The 15,869-nt window shown below is 37.1% G+C and overlaps 1 non-coding gene and 2 pseudogenes across 1 annotated transcript; 2 read left to right on the plus strand and 1 right to left on the minus strand.

Annotated features, from left to right (window-relative positions):
- The first annotated feature begins 277 nt into the window (after window positions 1-277).
- LOC138071572 (protein FAM209-like) lies at window positions 278-790 on the plus strand (annotated as a pseudogene).
- Window positions 791-12,052: 11,262 nt separating this feature from the next.
- LOC138071573 (tigger transposable element-derived protein 1-like) overlaps window positions 12,053-15,869 on the minus strand; it is a 30,621-nt pseudogene continuing 26,804 nt past the window's right edge.
- Window positions 13,189-13,260, plus strand: TRNAS-GGA (transfer RNA serine (anticodon GGA)). The gene has a single exon. It is a non-coding gene; the product is annotated as a tRNA-Ser (tRNA).

Genomic DNA, 15,869 nt, shown 5'->3' on the forward strand with positions numbered 1-15,869 from the left:
GTTCAGAAAGAATCCACTGACAAGGAGATGGCATTCTGTCACTCCCTGCCTCTTTTTCAATTGCCCACTGGAAATGTCCCTTTAAGCCCTACTCCCAGTTGACCCTCCCTCCCCCACCCCACAAGCCTGCTTATCCTCTGCCTTGAAGTTATCACAATGGCCAGATGCATTCTGGCCAGGGTGGGGCCCTCTGTGACATCACCAAAGGCCTAGCCCTGCTTGGTCCTGAGTCTCAGGGCAGACCAGCACACCATGAGCCACTTCCTTTTGGCTCACTATGCAGTATGTAATATGGTTCTTTCTCTGGCCTATGTGTGTGTCCTTTTTCTGTACCTATGTGTTTTATGTTCTGAGAGATAAAGTTGTAGATCTCCCAGGGAAGGTGCCCTGTGGAAGGCACTTTTGAATTTGGCAGAATCAACCAGAGCATGCCCAAGGCTGGCTTGGGAGCAAGTCACACTGGGTGTTTCTCCTCCTTGTGGTGTTGGTGATACTGAAGTTTCCAGGAGACAGTGACAAGGGTAAGGTGCCCACTCGTCGTGCCCATCGGGGCTGTTCATTTGGTTCTCCAGGAAAGAAGAAAAAGGCTTCCCCCAACAAAGACTATATGTTCGGTACCTTAACCCAGCTTGAGAGGGACCTTGTGAACTTTGTGTTCAAGGTGCAGAATCTAAAACTCGCTGCTGCAACCACTGGTAACCACAAATGTCCCTATATCGAGATTCCTGCAGACAGACACAATAACATTACAATATATGAGGTATGGGGTGATAACAATGACTCGAATTGAGTGGATTTGTGTGTCAAAGTAGATGAGGCATAGTTGAGTGCCGACAAACTGTATCTAAACTAATAAAACTATTCTGAAGCAAAAGAAAAAGCCTCTAATATTTTTTTATTTGCTGTACAGTTTTACCTTTTCCAGAATGTTGTATAATTGGCATCATGCAGTGTATAACCTTTCCCAGACTAGCTTATTTTACTCAATAATATTCATTCAGGTTTCATCCATTTCTTTTTGTGATTTGATAGCTCATTTCTTTTTATTCTTGAGTAGTATTCTGTTATGTTGATGTACCATAGTTTGTTTATATATTCATCTGTTAAAGGACACTTTGGTTGCTTCCAATTTGTGTGTTTGTGTGTGTGTGTATGAGAGAGAGAGAGGGAGCACAAATTAAGCTGTTATAAAATTCATGTTCATGTTTTGTGTGGGCATTAGCTTTCAAATCATTTGGTAACCTATCTAGAAGCATAATTGCTAGATCATGTGGTGTGACAGTGTTTAGCTATATAAGAAATTACTTCCAAAGTGACTGTACCATTTTGTATTCCCATTAACAATGAATGAGAGTTCCTGTTGTTCCTCATCTTTGCCAGTAATTGGTATTGTCAGATTTTTGTATTTGACCTTTCCAATGAGTGTGTAATGGTATCTCATTGTTTTAATTTCACCAGTCTACTTAAACAGCTATCTTATTTCCATATTTCCATTGTAGCATTTCCATGGTGTTTTATTACCATAGAGTCCTCGGGTGTTTTATCGTTAATCTGAGGTTTAAATAGATCTGCTGCTCAGCAAAACTTCTGCTGGTGTTTATACCATCAGTTATTACTTTGCTAAATTAGTTGTCAAATAATTTTTTTCATGAAGGACTGATAACTTGAGATCATGTATGTTGGAAAAAATTTATCTTTAATTGAACAACACTGACCATATTTTCTTTTCCTGAGTATTTCTTTGTCCACTAATGTTTAATGCCTCCACACAAAAGTTTAAGTTCTGCATGAACTTCTCCCCACTTTTTGGTTTGTTTTAATTTTCTTGTATACATACTAGATGTTAACCAAATCTGTATTAGTACCATTTGCAGTTGTACATTAACTCTGAAGTTTTACTTATAAGCATATATATATTATATCAGAATCTTGACTTTATTATGTGTCTTCCATGGTTTTGAAAAACTGTATGCTCATTAGTTAAGTATTTTTATAGTCAGCCTCATCTCCATTGAGATTCAAATGAATCCATTTATATAATTTAGAAAGAGGGAGCAATCATAAATGTGTTGATATAGTTACTGAAGAAAATATATTTTAAAAGGAACAGTAACAAAATATTTGCTAGCAAAACTAATTTTCTCTCTGTGTGTTTTGTAATTATGAACATCCAGCTGCTCTTACATACAGTCTATAATCAGACCAGGTAAATTAGCAAGCACCTCAATCAAACAGAATTTCCCTCATAGCTCAGTTGGTCAAGAACCCACCTGCAATGCAGGAGACATGGGTTTTATCCCTGGGTTGGGAATACCCCTGGAGAAGGAAATGGCAACCCACTCCAATATTGTTACCTGGGAAATCGCAAGGATAGAGGAGCCAGGCTGGCTACAGTCCATGGGGTCACAAGAGTCAGACATGACTTAGTAACTAAACCACCAAACCACCAGTCAACCATAAATTTATAGAAAATCTAATGTTCGGTTTTAACTAGTTTATTCAGAGTCTTGTTACAGTTATCAACATTCTTGTTTTTCTCTCAGTAAAAAGAATGTGCTAGTTCTCTTGGGAGGAAGACAGTTTTAATCAATATTTTCCTATGCTTTTGATTTTCAAGAGAACAGAAATCTTAAACAAGACACTTGTTTTCAAGGGTATAGTACTGTGCCTAAAGAATATTTTTCAATAATTAATATGTTATCATTAGTAAAATGTACATTCTGTTTACTTGCAACACTGATTTAAAGTGATTTATGATAAAAGATAAATATATTTGGGATTGACATGTACACACTGCTATATTTAAAATGGGAAACCAACAAGGACCTGCTGTATAGCACAGGGAAATCTGCTGAATACTCTGTAACAACTTAAATTGGAAAAGAATTTGAAAAACAATAGATATATGTATAACTGAATCACTTTGCTTTACACCTGAAACTAATACAATGTTGTTAACCAATTATATTCCAGTATAAAATAAAAAATTTTAAAAAGAAAATAAACTTTCACAGAAGACAAAAATGGCAATATAAACTAAAAAACATTGAGAACAAGGCAAAATACTATTATACTTCACAGTATACTAGCTTTATTAATAGAAATAGTAGTCATTATTTGAAATGGCTGAAATTAACTCAGCATTGCTCTTTCACATGAAGGCATATAAATACATATACAAATATAGATATAAACATATCATGGCATTTGTATCAATCATTCATCTCCTTTTATGTTGTTTCATTATAATAAAAACTGGGTGTTTGTCATGTCTCTTAATATAGTGGTATCATTCTCTTTCATACATCAGATGTTTGTTAAGCACCTACTCTGTGTCAGAGTGTTTCAGGCACTGGAGGTACAGTGGTAAAAAATTTCCTTGTCCTCACAAATTTATACTTTATTCCCAAGTTAGGTAGAGATAAACAATAAGCAAAGAAGTAAAATATATCATATAATCACTAAAGGCTATGGAGAAAAAACAGGCAGAGAGAGAAAGAACTCAATTAACTAAAGATAGATGGAATAAAAATGAACACTTACTTGTTCTATGTTTTTCAGTTTTGTCACTAATATAAGAAATCTGAGACTGTATGAAATTGATATTGAGAATGTCATGCCCAGAATTATATCTTTTAAATGGCACCCCACTCCAGTATTCTTGACTGGAAAATCCCATGGACAGAGGAGCCTGGTAGGCTGCAGTCCATGGGGTCGCTGAGTCGGACATGACTGAGCGACTTCACTTTCACTTTTCATTTTCATGCACTGGAGAAGGAAATGGCAGCCCACTCCAGTGTTCTTGCCTGGAGAATCCCAGGGAAGGGGGAGCCTGGTGGGCTGCCATCTCTGGGGTCGCACAGAGTTGGACACGACTGAAGCGACTTAGCAGCAGCAGCAGCATTAGTCAAATCATTGCTTAAAGTAGACATGGTGAGGTTTTAGCCATATCCTCAAAATATGCATCCTTTTATGGACTTTGCATACAATCTTCTTTTTAAAGTTGAAGTATAGTTGATTTACAATGTTGATTCTTTGGGCTTTTTAAAAAACTTTTTTTATATAATCTTAACCGTTGTATTGATGGCAGATTTTTTTTTTTTGCACTGATGGCTATCTCTTTGTAGAGTCTTAATAAGTTTTAGATTAGAAACAAAGACTTTCCTGAAATGCATGAGGTCTTAGTCCTTTTGCACATTTCTTATTGGATGCTTTAAGTAATAGAAAAATAGCACAGTAATTTTTTTTAAAATGACAATGTACCTTATTCAGGATTAACTCTGGAACTGCACGAAAGAAGCCCATTTTCCCACTGTTAGTTTTGCATCCCAAAAAGCTCATATCATTAGTCATTTTTCTGGATTATAGCCTTGAAATTCTTAACTGAACCTATGAATTTGGTAATTTTCTAGTAGAAAATAATATCCAAAGGGAATAAGACACCAAGAAAAAGGTGGGAATGGAGATAGTTTTGAGTAGAGTGTGTGTGTGTGTGTGTGTGTGTGTGTGTGTTAGTCGCTCAGTCATGCCCGACTCTTTGCGATCCCATGGACTGCAATCCACCAGGTTCCTCTGTCCATGAGATTTTCCAGGCAAGGATACTGTAGGCCTAGAATTCAAGATGTTCCATAGTATTGAAAACACACATGGGGGATCCTGGTTTTGGAAGGACAAGCCTTGTATACTTCTTAAGTTTGTCTAGTGTTGGCTCATTTCTTGCTATGCAGTGAAAGTGTTAGTTACTCAGTTGTGTTGATTCTTTGTGACCCCGTGGACTGTAGCTCACCAGGTTCCTCTGTCCATGGAATTCTCCAAGCAAGAATACTGGAGTGGGTTGCCATTTACTTCTACTGGGGATCTTCCCAATCCAGGGATGAAACCTGGCTCTCCTGCATTGCAGGCAGACTCTTAACCCACTGAGATACCAGGGAAGCCCTTGCAATGCAGAAGAACCATTAAAATTTCATCCCTTAAAAAAAAGAAAGGTAATAAAAAAAACCTCCTTTCTTTGGTCTCCAGAATGTGAGACGACTTTAAAAACATGACCTTTAAAGACTAGCGCCATTATTTGCACTGAGATTTTTATTGAAGACCAATTTTCACTCACTACAGCATTGGATGATATAAACATTTGACTTATTCAGAGTTAAGAGATACATAAGGCATGTTTATCTATTCACTTTGCTAATAGTTCACCACTTTGTTATTATGAAAAAGTCACAAGGACAAATTTGAAACAAAATCATATAAGAAAAGAAGAATTGGGGGGTACTTCTCTGGTGGTCCAATGGCTAAGACTCTGTGTTCCCAGTGTAGGGGCCAAGGTTCAATTCCTGGTCAGGGAACTAGATCCCACATCCTTCAACTAAGAGTTAGAATACCAAAACTAAAGATCTTATATGCCGCAATGAAGAAAATATTTTAAAAAAGAAAATAAGAATGGGGCTTTAGGTCGTTATTTTTCTAAGCAAAATGAAATTAGTCGTTCTATTAAAAAAAAGTTGTTGTATAAAAAAAATGTACGAATGAAAGGAATTCTATACTGACATAACTATGGTATCTATGTACTAACAGATATGGCAGAAGTTGCCAAGTTTAACTCAGTTCTTCTCCATTTATTAATTTATTTATAAAATAATTCCACTTTCAAAATAATTGTACATATCTAACCCTTCCCCCTTTTTTTGTGATTTTAATCATAGATGATAGATGGAAGTAAACCTTAATATTTTTCTTGATACCATTGTTCTTGTCTCATTTGTCTTGGTAATAGCTTGTCTATTTTTATAATTATTTATTTTAATTGGAGGATAATTTCTTTACAATACTGTGGTGGTTATTGCCATACATCGACATGAATCACACATGGGTGCACATGTGGCACCCCATCCTGAAACCCCCTCCCAGCTCCCTCCCAACTCCATCTCTCTGAGTTGTCCTAGAGCACTGGCTTTGAATGCCCTGCTTCATGCATTGAACTTGAACTGGTCATCTGTTTTATATATGGTAATATACATGTTTCAATACTATTCTTTCAAATCATCCCACCCTTGACTTCTCCCACATAATCCAAAAGCCTGTTTGTTACATCTGTCTCTTTTGTTGCCTTGCTTCTAGGATCGTTGTTACTGTCTTTCTAAATTCCATATAGATGCATTAATATATTGCACTGGTGTTTCTCTTTTTGACTTAATTCACTCTGTAAAATTGGCTCCCATTTCATCCACCTGATAAAAACTGACTCAAATGCATTCTTATTTATATTTCAGTAATATTCTATTGTGTATATGTACCATAAGTTCCCCACCCATTCATCAGCCCATGGACATCTAGGTTGCTTCCATGTCCTGGCTATTATAAACAGTGCTTATGATGAACACTGGGGTACACATGTCTCTTTCAACTCTGGTTTCCTTGGTGTGCATGCCCAGCAGTGGGATTGCTGGGTCATAAGGCAGTTCTATTTCCAGTTTTTTAAGGAGTCTCCACACTGTTCTCCACAGTGGCTATACCAGTTTGCATTCCCACCAACAGTGTAAGAAGGTTTCCTTTTCTCCACACCCTCTCCAGCATTTATTGTTTGTAAACTTTTTGTTGGCGGCCATTCTGACTGGCATGACATGATACCTCATTGTAGTTTTGATTTCTATTTTTGATTTTAGTTTTTATTTTTTTTTAATTTACATACTGGCTTATTTAACTGATCTTCAATTCTTTTATATCTTTACTTTTCCTATTGTGATTTTCCCTTTCCTATAGAGTGTTGCTTCATTTTTACTTAGAGAATACCATTCAATATAGAGAAGTGTATGTTTAGTATTGCTGAATTCTTTTAGTTTTTCTTTGTCTGAGAGATTCTTTATATCTTCTCCTTACTCTAAATGATAATCTTGCTAGGTAGGGTATCCTTGGTTTCAGGTTTTTCCATTTCAGGTCTTTGAATTTATCATGTCATTTCATTTTAGCCTACAAAGTTTCTGTAAGGAAATCAACTGATAGCCTTATGGGGATTCCCTTGTAACTGACTCTTTGTTTTTCTCTTGTTGCCTTTAGAATCCTCTCTTTATCTTTAAATTTTTCTGTTTTAATTATAATATGTCTTGGTGTGGATCTATTTTGGTTTATATTATTTGGGGCCCTCTATGTTTCCTGTACCTAAATATCTGTTTTCTTGTTTAGATTTGGGAAGCTTTCAGTTGTAATTTCTTCAAACACATTTTTTATCCCCTTCTCTCTCTTCCCCTTCCAGAACCCTTATTATGGATAGATTAGAACATTTTATATTATCCCGTAGCTCTTGTATGTTGCTTTCATTTTTTCATTTGTCTTTCTATCTGCTCTTTAGATTGGGTCATTTCCATTATTCTGTATTCCAGATCACTTATTCAGCTACAAGTCTGAGTTGTAGGAGGCAAAACAGAAACACAGGAACCTCATGTCTACATTGTCCCCTGGATCCCGAGGTCCCTAGCTGGTGTGTGTGCTTTTTTTTTTTTTTTCTCCTTTTCATCCCTCAGTATCTCCTTATGTTTGTTTCTCAATGTAATTTTCATGATTTTAGTTGTCCTTAGTGGAAGAAATAGGGAGAAGTATGTCTATCACATATTCCTGGAAGCAGAAGTCCCAAATTAGTTTCTGTAAATGTCAATTTTATGACCGTTTCTCTCCACAGCCTCATAAATAGCTAATCCCTGACTGGTTTTCTATGGTACAGAGAAGCAGTAAAAGAGGATTTCAAAACAAAAAGCCCTATCTGAGGGTTTGATACTGGGCACATGGTGGTTGATTAGGACTCAGTGAAAAATGTAGTTTGTCAGAAAATGGAGTACTAAAGAGATTTAGTGTTGTGATGGTCCACATGGTTCCAGCATGCTCTGAAGAAGATGTGTGCATGTGTGGACAAATGGAGCAGAAGGAAAGAACCTTGGATATGCTACTTTATTTTCTTTTCAATTCTTAAAGAATAGTAAATGAATCAAGAATAAGCTCAGTGTATGTTTAAGGAGCAGATATGGATGTGCAACTTTCTCACACAAAATTTACTTGCCTTATTTATAGTGTCTATCTCCCCACAAGTAGATAAGCTCCAAGAAGGTAGGATTTTTTGCCTGATTTGTTTGCTAATATATCCCTGGAGCCTAGAATGGTGTCTCTCATGTACTGGCTCTCAGCAGATATTTGTTGAATGAATGTATGAGGGAATGAGTAACTTGTAGTTGGAAGACCTAGGTTCTGGTTCTGACTTTGCCACTAACTAGAGATCTTAACCAGGCCACATTCCTTTTTTGGATTCAGTTTCTAAGTTTATGAAAGATGAAGATTACATTAAAAGATCATCTGGGTTCTTTTGTACTCTATTATTCAGTAGTTCTGTGAATATTTATATTTTTCTATGATATTCATTCATCTATTTTCTCATTAATTCATTCATCATCCCCTCTTCATTCTTCCATCTATCCATCCAATATTTCTTGAAAACTTGTGTGATGAGGACTTCAGGATATACAAGGATTTATGTCAGAGGTGAAGTAGGTAAGTAAATTATACAGAGTGTTACTATGGATAACTGTGGGGTATCATGGAATGTATAACTAACTATAAATAACCTCTAAGCTAAGGGGCTAGGAAGAGCTCTGTGCTGAAACTAGGTGAGAGCAGTGGGGTTGCAGAAGTGGGTAGAGCATTACCACTAGAAAGATCAATAGATACAAAAGCTCTGAGGCCGAAAGGAGCTTTACCTGTGTAAGGGAAATAAAGAGCTGTTCATGGAGGAGTTTAGTGAGCTAAGAGCAGGGTGGGTATGAGATAAATTCAAGAAGCAGATAGGTACATGTAAATCCTTAAAAGGGTGTTAAGAGATCAGCTATGTATTTATCTTATCTTTCCTTTCACCTCCTTGAGGAAGAATAGATGGAATGGTGAACAGAGGAGGCCCCATTAATTTCCTGTTAGCTTCCCTCTCTACATGTATATTTCTCTCTTGGAGACATTTTATGGAATGAGCAAGTAGTAAATAACATTTTTAGATTAGAGTCAAGAAAGTAATAATCTAGTTAAAATTATTAGACTTGCTGTGAGACTGACTACTGTGTAGGTCACTTCTCATAAGGCCATTTGGAAGAAACTCACTTCCCAGAAGAGCCCTTAGGCTCATCAAAGTCTACCAAAAATTTGCTCAAATATTTTAAAATAAATGTTATATACTACCCAGAAGTGGCTGTTAATCACATTGCACAGAAAAGTTTCTATTCAGATCATCTTTCCTTAGGTTTTGAAAAAAATTTCCTTTCTTAATTATAAGAATAATAATGTAATAGTAGTTGTAATAATTAAATTTATGGAGTATTTACTAGTGTCAGGCACATCAGTAATGATTTCCCATGCATTATTTCATTTATTATGTGCCAAGCACTATTTTAAGTGCTTTACATAACTCACTGAATCCTCACCATAACCAAAAGTTAAGAACCATTATTATACCCATTTTACAGATGAAACTAAAATCTAGAGCAGTAAGTTTGCCATTCAAGATCCCCCAGTTAGTAAGCAGGGAATTAACAATTCAAACTTAGGCAGTCTAAATCCAGGGTTTGCCATTCCATTGTTTTGCTGTATAATGAGGTAAGCCAACATGAGCTGCCAGTGCCAAGATATTAAGGAATCAAAAACAATAGAAGCTAACAGACACCAGAATCCAGTTAGTGAATTAGGAATTGGAGAGAAGGACAAGCTGAGATAATAGGGTTCAGTTACCCACTTGGGCACCAAAGTTGGTGGGGTGATCCTGAGTCAAAAGGCAACAGGAACAAACCAGAAATTGGGGTGGGGACATCCTTTATGAGTCTATAAATAAACTTCTGATTGGTTCTGATGGTTGGAACACATGTTCTCTTTGAAAGCCTGGTGTCTCCTCTCCCAGCAAACTATCCAACTTAAAGGTATCCTTTTGCATTTTTAAGGAACAGGATGGAAAATCAAGAGTGGTAGAATAGAGGGAGTATACAAAGCAGAAGAAAGGAGAGGCATAATGAAGAAGGATCTCTTCAGTTATTATTATTTGAGTGTCATCCCCTCTTTGTTAAATTCCTTGGTGGTTCAGGTGGTAAGAATCTACCTGCAATGCTGGAGACCTGGTTTTGATCCCTGGGTCAGGAAGATTCCCTGGAGGAGGGCATGACAACCCACTCCAGTATTCTTGCCTAGAGAATCCCATGGACAGAGGAGTTTAGCAGGCTACAGTCTATGGGGTTGCAAAGAGTCAGATACAGCTGAGCGACTGCTTCCAAAGTGGTGCATTTGGTAAAGAAACTGCCTACCAATGCAGGAGACAGAAGAGGTGCAAGTTCAATCGCTATGTCAGGAAGATCCCCTGGAGAAGGGAATGGCAGCCCATTCCAGTATTCTTGCCTGGGAAATCCCAAGGACAAAGGAGGCTGGCAGGCTACAGTCTATGGGGCCACAAGAGAGTTGGACATGACTTAGAGACTAAACAACAACTCTCTTTGTTGTACCATTGTACTATTTCTACTTTGTTGTAAAAACCACTTGCATGCAGTCCCAGATTCCTCAAAAGGAATTCTCTACTCATCTGCTTCCCACAAGCATCTTCAAGAGAGTAAGTGCCTTTCATCAGTGGTTAAAATGCACTCAAAACATGTCAAGGACCAGAGAAATACAAGTAATACAAGCAGGAAGGAGAGGAAACTGAAGAGCACCTAACCCATTGGGAACACAGTTAAGATCAGATAATAAGGAGAAAAAGAGCCTTTGAAAAATCAAATTAGGTTGACACAAGAGCCTGTAGGAGAGCCTCCTTGTATGTGAGAAATGCATTCATTTTAGGACATCGATTTTGCATTATCTATTCAATTTTTAAAGTGTGCATTGACTTTTAAGACATTTTGAGGTAATTTTATTAGATGAAGTTGTAGAAAATAACACAGTGATATCTTAACCTGTACCTAGGTTCTCCCAGTGATAACAGCTATATGTGACTTTAGAACATATCACACTAAGAAACTAATATTGCTACAACCCTATTATCATATTCAGATTTCCCCAGTTTTACTGGTCGCATGTGTGTATGTGTGTGTTTACTTCTGTGCAGTGTTGTTACATGAGCAGATTTGTGTGACCACCATCACAGCCATGATACAGAAACATTCGGTAACCACAGGGCCCTCTGTGTTGCCCTTTAAAAGCAAATTCGCAAAACCATACAATATTGTAAAGTAAATAATAATAATAAAGTAAAATAAAAATAAAAAGCAAATTCACCTCCCTATAGCATTCACTAAACCTGTCCTTAACCCCTAGCAATCACAAATTTATTCTCCATTTCTGTAATTTTATCATTTTATCATTTATAAAAGTTATATAGATGAAATCATACAGTATTGTAACCTTTTGTGATTGCCTTTTCCCCCACTCATCATAATTTTCTGGCGATTCATCCAAGTCATTGCTTCTATCTATCAATGCTTTGTTCCTTTTTACTGCTGAATGGTTTTCCATAGTATAGATGTAATATGGTTTGTTTAATCATTTATTGTTTGAGGACCTCTGTGATGAATCCAGTTTTTGGCAAATGTGAATAAAGCTGCTATTGCCATCTGTGTACATGTTTTTGTGTACACATGAAAGTTTTAGTTCTCTGGGATAAATGCTCAAGAGTGCAACTGCTGGGGTCATGGTAGTTGCATGTTTAATTTTATACAAAAACAAAAACTGCTCAACTTTTCTCCAGAGTGACTGTAGCATTTACATTCCCAGTGATAATATGTGAATGATCTTATTCTTCTGCATACTTTACACCATTTGGTGTTGTCACTATTTTTTATTTTAGCGTTTCTAGTAAGTGTGTAGTAATATATCATTGTGGTTTTAATTTTCATCTCTCTAGATGGTTAATGTTGCTAAATATAGGTATATTTCAGATATACTGCAGGTTTGGTTCCAGACCAATATAATAAAGCAAATATGAAAATAAAGTAAATCACCTGATTTTTTGGTTTCCCAATGCATATAAAAGTTATATTTGCTGTATTATAGTCTATTGAGTGTGCAATAGCATTATGTCTAAAACAATGTACATACCCAAAAAGGCTATTGCTAAAAATTGGTAACCATCATGTGTGCCTTCAATAGTCATAGTGTTTTTTCTGGTGGAAGGTCTTGTCTCTATATTGATAGCCGCTGACTGATCAGGATGATGGTTGCTGAAGGGTGGAGTGGCTGTGGCCACCCATATTTTATTTGTCTTAAAATAAGACAACAGTGAAGATTTCCACATTGATTGACTCTTCCTTTCATGAATGATTTCTCGGTAGTATGCAATACTGTTTACTAGCATGTTACCCACAGTAGTACTTCTTTCAAAATTAGAGTCAGTCCTTTCAAACTCTGCTGCTACTTTTGCCAACTTAGTTTATGTAATATTCTAAATCTGTTGTTGTCATTTCAACAGTCTTCACAATATCTTCTCTAGGAGTAGATTCTATCTCAAGAAACCACTTTCTTTGCTCATCCATTAGAAGCAACTCCTCACCCATTGAAGTTTTATCATAAAATTGCAGTTGTTCAAGCACATCTTCAGGCTGCCCTTCTAATTCTAGTTCTCTTGCTCTTTCCACTACATCTGCAATGACTTCCTCCACCAAAGTCTTGAACCCTTCAAAATCATCCATGAGGGTCGGAATCAACTTTTTCCAAATGCCTGTTAATGTTGATATTTTGTCCTCTTCCCATGAATCACCAGATTCTTAATGGCATCTGGAATGGTGAGTCCTTTTCAGAATATTTTAACTTACTTTGCCTAGATGCCTCAGAAGAATCACTATCTATGGCAGCTATGGCCTTATGAAATGCATTTCTTAAATAATAAGACTTGAAAGTTGAAATGACTCCTTGATCCATGGGTTACAGAATGGATGCTGTGTTGGCAGGCTGCAAAACAATATTAATCTCATTGAACATCTCCATCAGAGCTCTTGGGTAACCTGGTACATTGTCAATAGCAGTAATATTTTGAAAGGAATATTTTTGTTCTGGGCAGTATGTCTCAACAGTGGGCTTAAAATATTTGATAAATTGTGTTGTAAACAGATGTGCTCTCATCCAGGCTTTGTTGTTCCATTTGTAGAGCATAGGCAGAGTAGATTTAGCATAATTTTTCAGAGCCCTGGGGCTTCTCTGGTGGCTCAGAGGTTAAAGTGTCTGCCTGGAATGCAGGAGGCCCGGGTTCGATCCCTGGGTTGGGAAGATCCCCTGGGGAAGGAAATGACAACCCACCCCAGTACTCTTGCCTGGAGAACCCCATGGAGGGAGGAGCCTGGTAGGCTACAGTCCATGGGGTCGCAAAGAGTCAGACATGACTGAGCTGCTTCACTTCACTTTGAGAGCCCTAGGATTTTCGGCATGGTGAATGAGCGTTGGCTTTTCAACTTTAAGTCTCCATCTGCATTAACCCCTAACAGGCCTGTCCTTTGAAGCTTTGAAGCCAGGATTGACTTCTCTCAACTGTGAAAATCTAGGTGGCATCCTCTTCCAATACTAGACCATTTCATCTACATGAAAAATCTGTTGTTTATTGTAGCCATATTCATAATTTTTTTAGCTACATCTTCTGGATAGATGTACTACAGCTTGTACATCAGCACTTGCTGCTTCTCCTTGAACTTTTATGGTATGGAAACACCTTTCCTCAAACCTCATGAATCAACTTCTGCTAGCTACAAACTTTTCTTCTGCAGCTTCCTCACCTCTTTCAGCCTTCACAGATTTGACGAGAGTTAATGATATTAAGGGGCTTCCTATGTGGCTCAGTGGTAAAGAATCTGCCTGCTAATGCAGGATATGCAGGAGACATGGGTTTGATCCCTGGGTTGGGAAGATCCCCTGAGAGAAGGAAATGACAACCCACCCCAGTATTCTTGCCTGGAAAATTCCATGGGCAGAGGAACCTGGCAGGCTACAGCCCATGCGGTCTCGAAGAGTTGGACATGACTGAGCACAATAACAACAAACTTTTATATCAGGTAGAATGATTTCTCCTACTTTACACTTCTTTGTCAAGGTTGTTTTAGCAATACTGGGGCTTATGCCTTTCCATAGTAATTTTAGAATAATCTTATCTATGTCTCAGATGAACTTGCTATGATTTTGATAATAATTGGTTAACTCAAAGTTAATTTGGGGAAAATCTTTACTATGTTGAGTCTTCTAATCCATGAACATGGTATCTTTCCATTTAGTAGATTTTCTTTGAGTTTTCATCAGTGTTTTGTAAATTTTTGTATGCAAATCAGATACATATATTTTAAAGTGTATACCTTAGTAATTCATTTTCACTGGAGCAATGGTAAATGGCATTATGTTTTAATTTTAGTTTCTATGTTTTCATTGTTAAGCATAGAAAATGTGATGGACTTTTTTACATTGCTCTTGTATTCAACAAACTTGCTGGTATTTATTCACTTTTATTCTTCTCATAGTCGAACCTGGTTTCCACGATTGCTACTACTTAGGAGGGAGAGGGATTGCTTCAGACAGATGCACTTACAGCACTACAATATGAAAGTTGACATGAGGGGAGGAGTGATGCAATTTAACTAGGTGGGCTATAAGGACTCCCAAAGTACAGGGATATAAGGGCCCTTTGGCAAAGAGGTATACAAATTACACTCCCTCAAAACATACTTGTGAAACTGAGTTCTTGATGACCTAAGTGGTCCTTAAGAGGCTGTATATGATCTAAGAGAACATAAAATGCTGTTTTTAATATATAATAGTTAAGGAAAAATGCTGAAATTATAGAAATGTATTTTATTTATTAAAAAATAAAAACAAAAAAAAAATAAAACATATGAGACAATTTTCAAAAAAATGTTTTACAAAATAAAGCTGAAATCACATTCTAGGTTCTTTAATAGAGATAAATGCAATGGAATTGTTCATCCTGAATATTTCACTTCTCAAATATATGATGTGCTCAAATATATGAAGTGACTTCCCTGGTGGCTCAGACGGTAAAGTGTCTGCCTACAATGTGGGAGACCTGGATTGGATCCCTGGGTTGGGAAGATCCCCTGGAGAAGGAAATGGCAACCCACTCCAGTACTTCTGCCTGGAAATTTCCGTGGATGGTGGAGCCTGGTAGGCTTCAGTCCATGGGGTTGCAAAGAGTCAGACACAACTGAGTGACTTCACTTTCACTTTCATGATGTGCTTAAATTCACAGATGCACATGTTCATACACACACACACACACACACACACACACACACACACATCTGTGAAATCCCTCCACATTGCAAAGAGTGAATTGATCTGCATTAACTTTAACATGAGGGACTTAATACCAACAGTTTTAGAAGGATCATTTATTTTTAAGCTAGCCAGTATTGAATCCCAGTGGTAATAAATGATTCTATTTCATCAGTTTGGGTCAAAAGTCCTATCTCTATCATGTATTAAAAGATATATACTGGGGAAACAGCCACAACAGTCGGGAAAAAGCTAGTTAAACATGAACCAGCAAGATAGGAAGTATGTCAAAGTAGGATCTGATAATTATATGTTGCAATATCTTTAGGGACTGGGGCTTGTAGGACATCTTCTTTAAATTTAGATAGTGGCTTTAAATTCTTTGCACATCTTTCTTCCGAAATAATTTAAATGTTGTTTGCACAGGGTTGATATTGGCAGTGCCCTGTGCATATTTCATATATCTCTTTATTGACTCTTGGTTTTCTCCTTAGGTAGCAAAGGAAGTACTTCTTTCTCTAAACACATCTGTAGTTATGTTATTGCCTTTACCACCCCACTCCCAACAAATCAGACTTGATCTGTTAAATTTTACTGGGCTAGAT

Source organism: Capricornis sumatraensis, chromosome X (assembly GCF_032405125.1).
Source record: "Capricornis sumatraensis isolate serow.1 chromosome X, serow.2, whole genome shotgun sequence".
In the NCBI taxonomy this organism is placed as follows: Eukaryota; Metazoa; Chordata; class Mammalia; order Artiodactyla; family Bovidae; genus Capricornis; species Capricornis sumatraensis.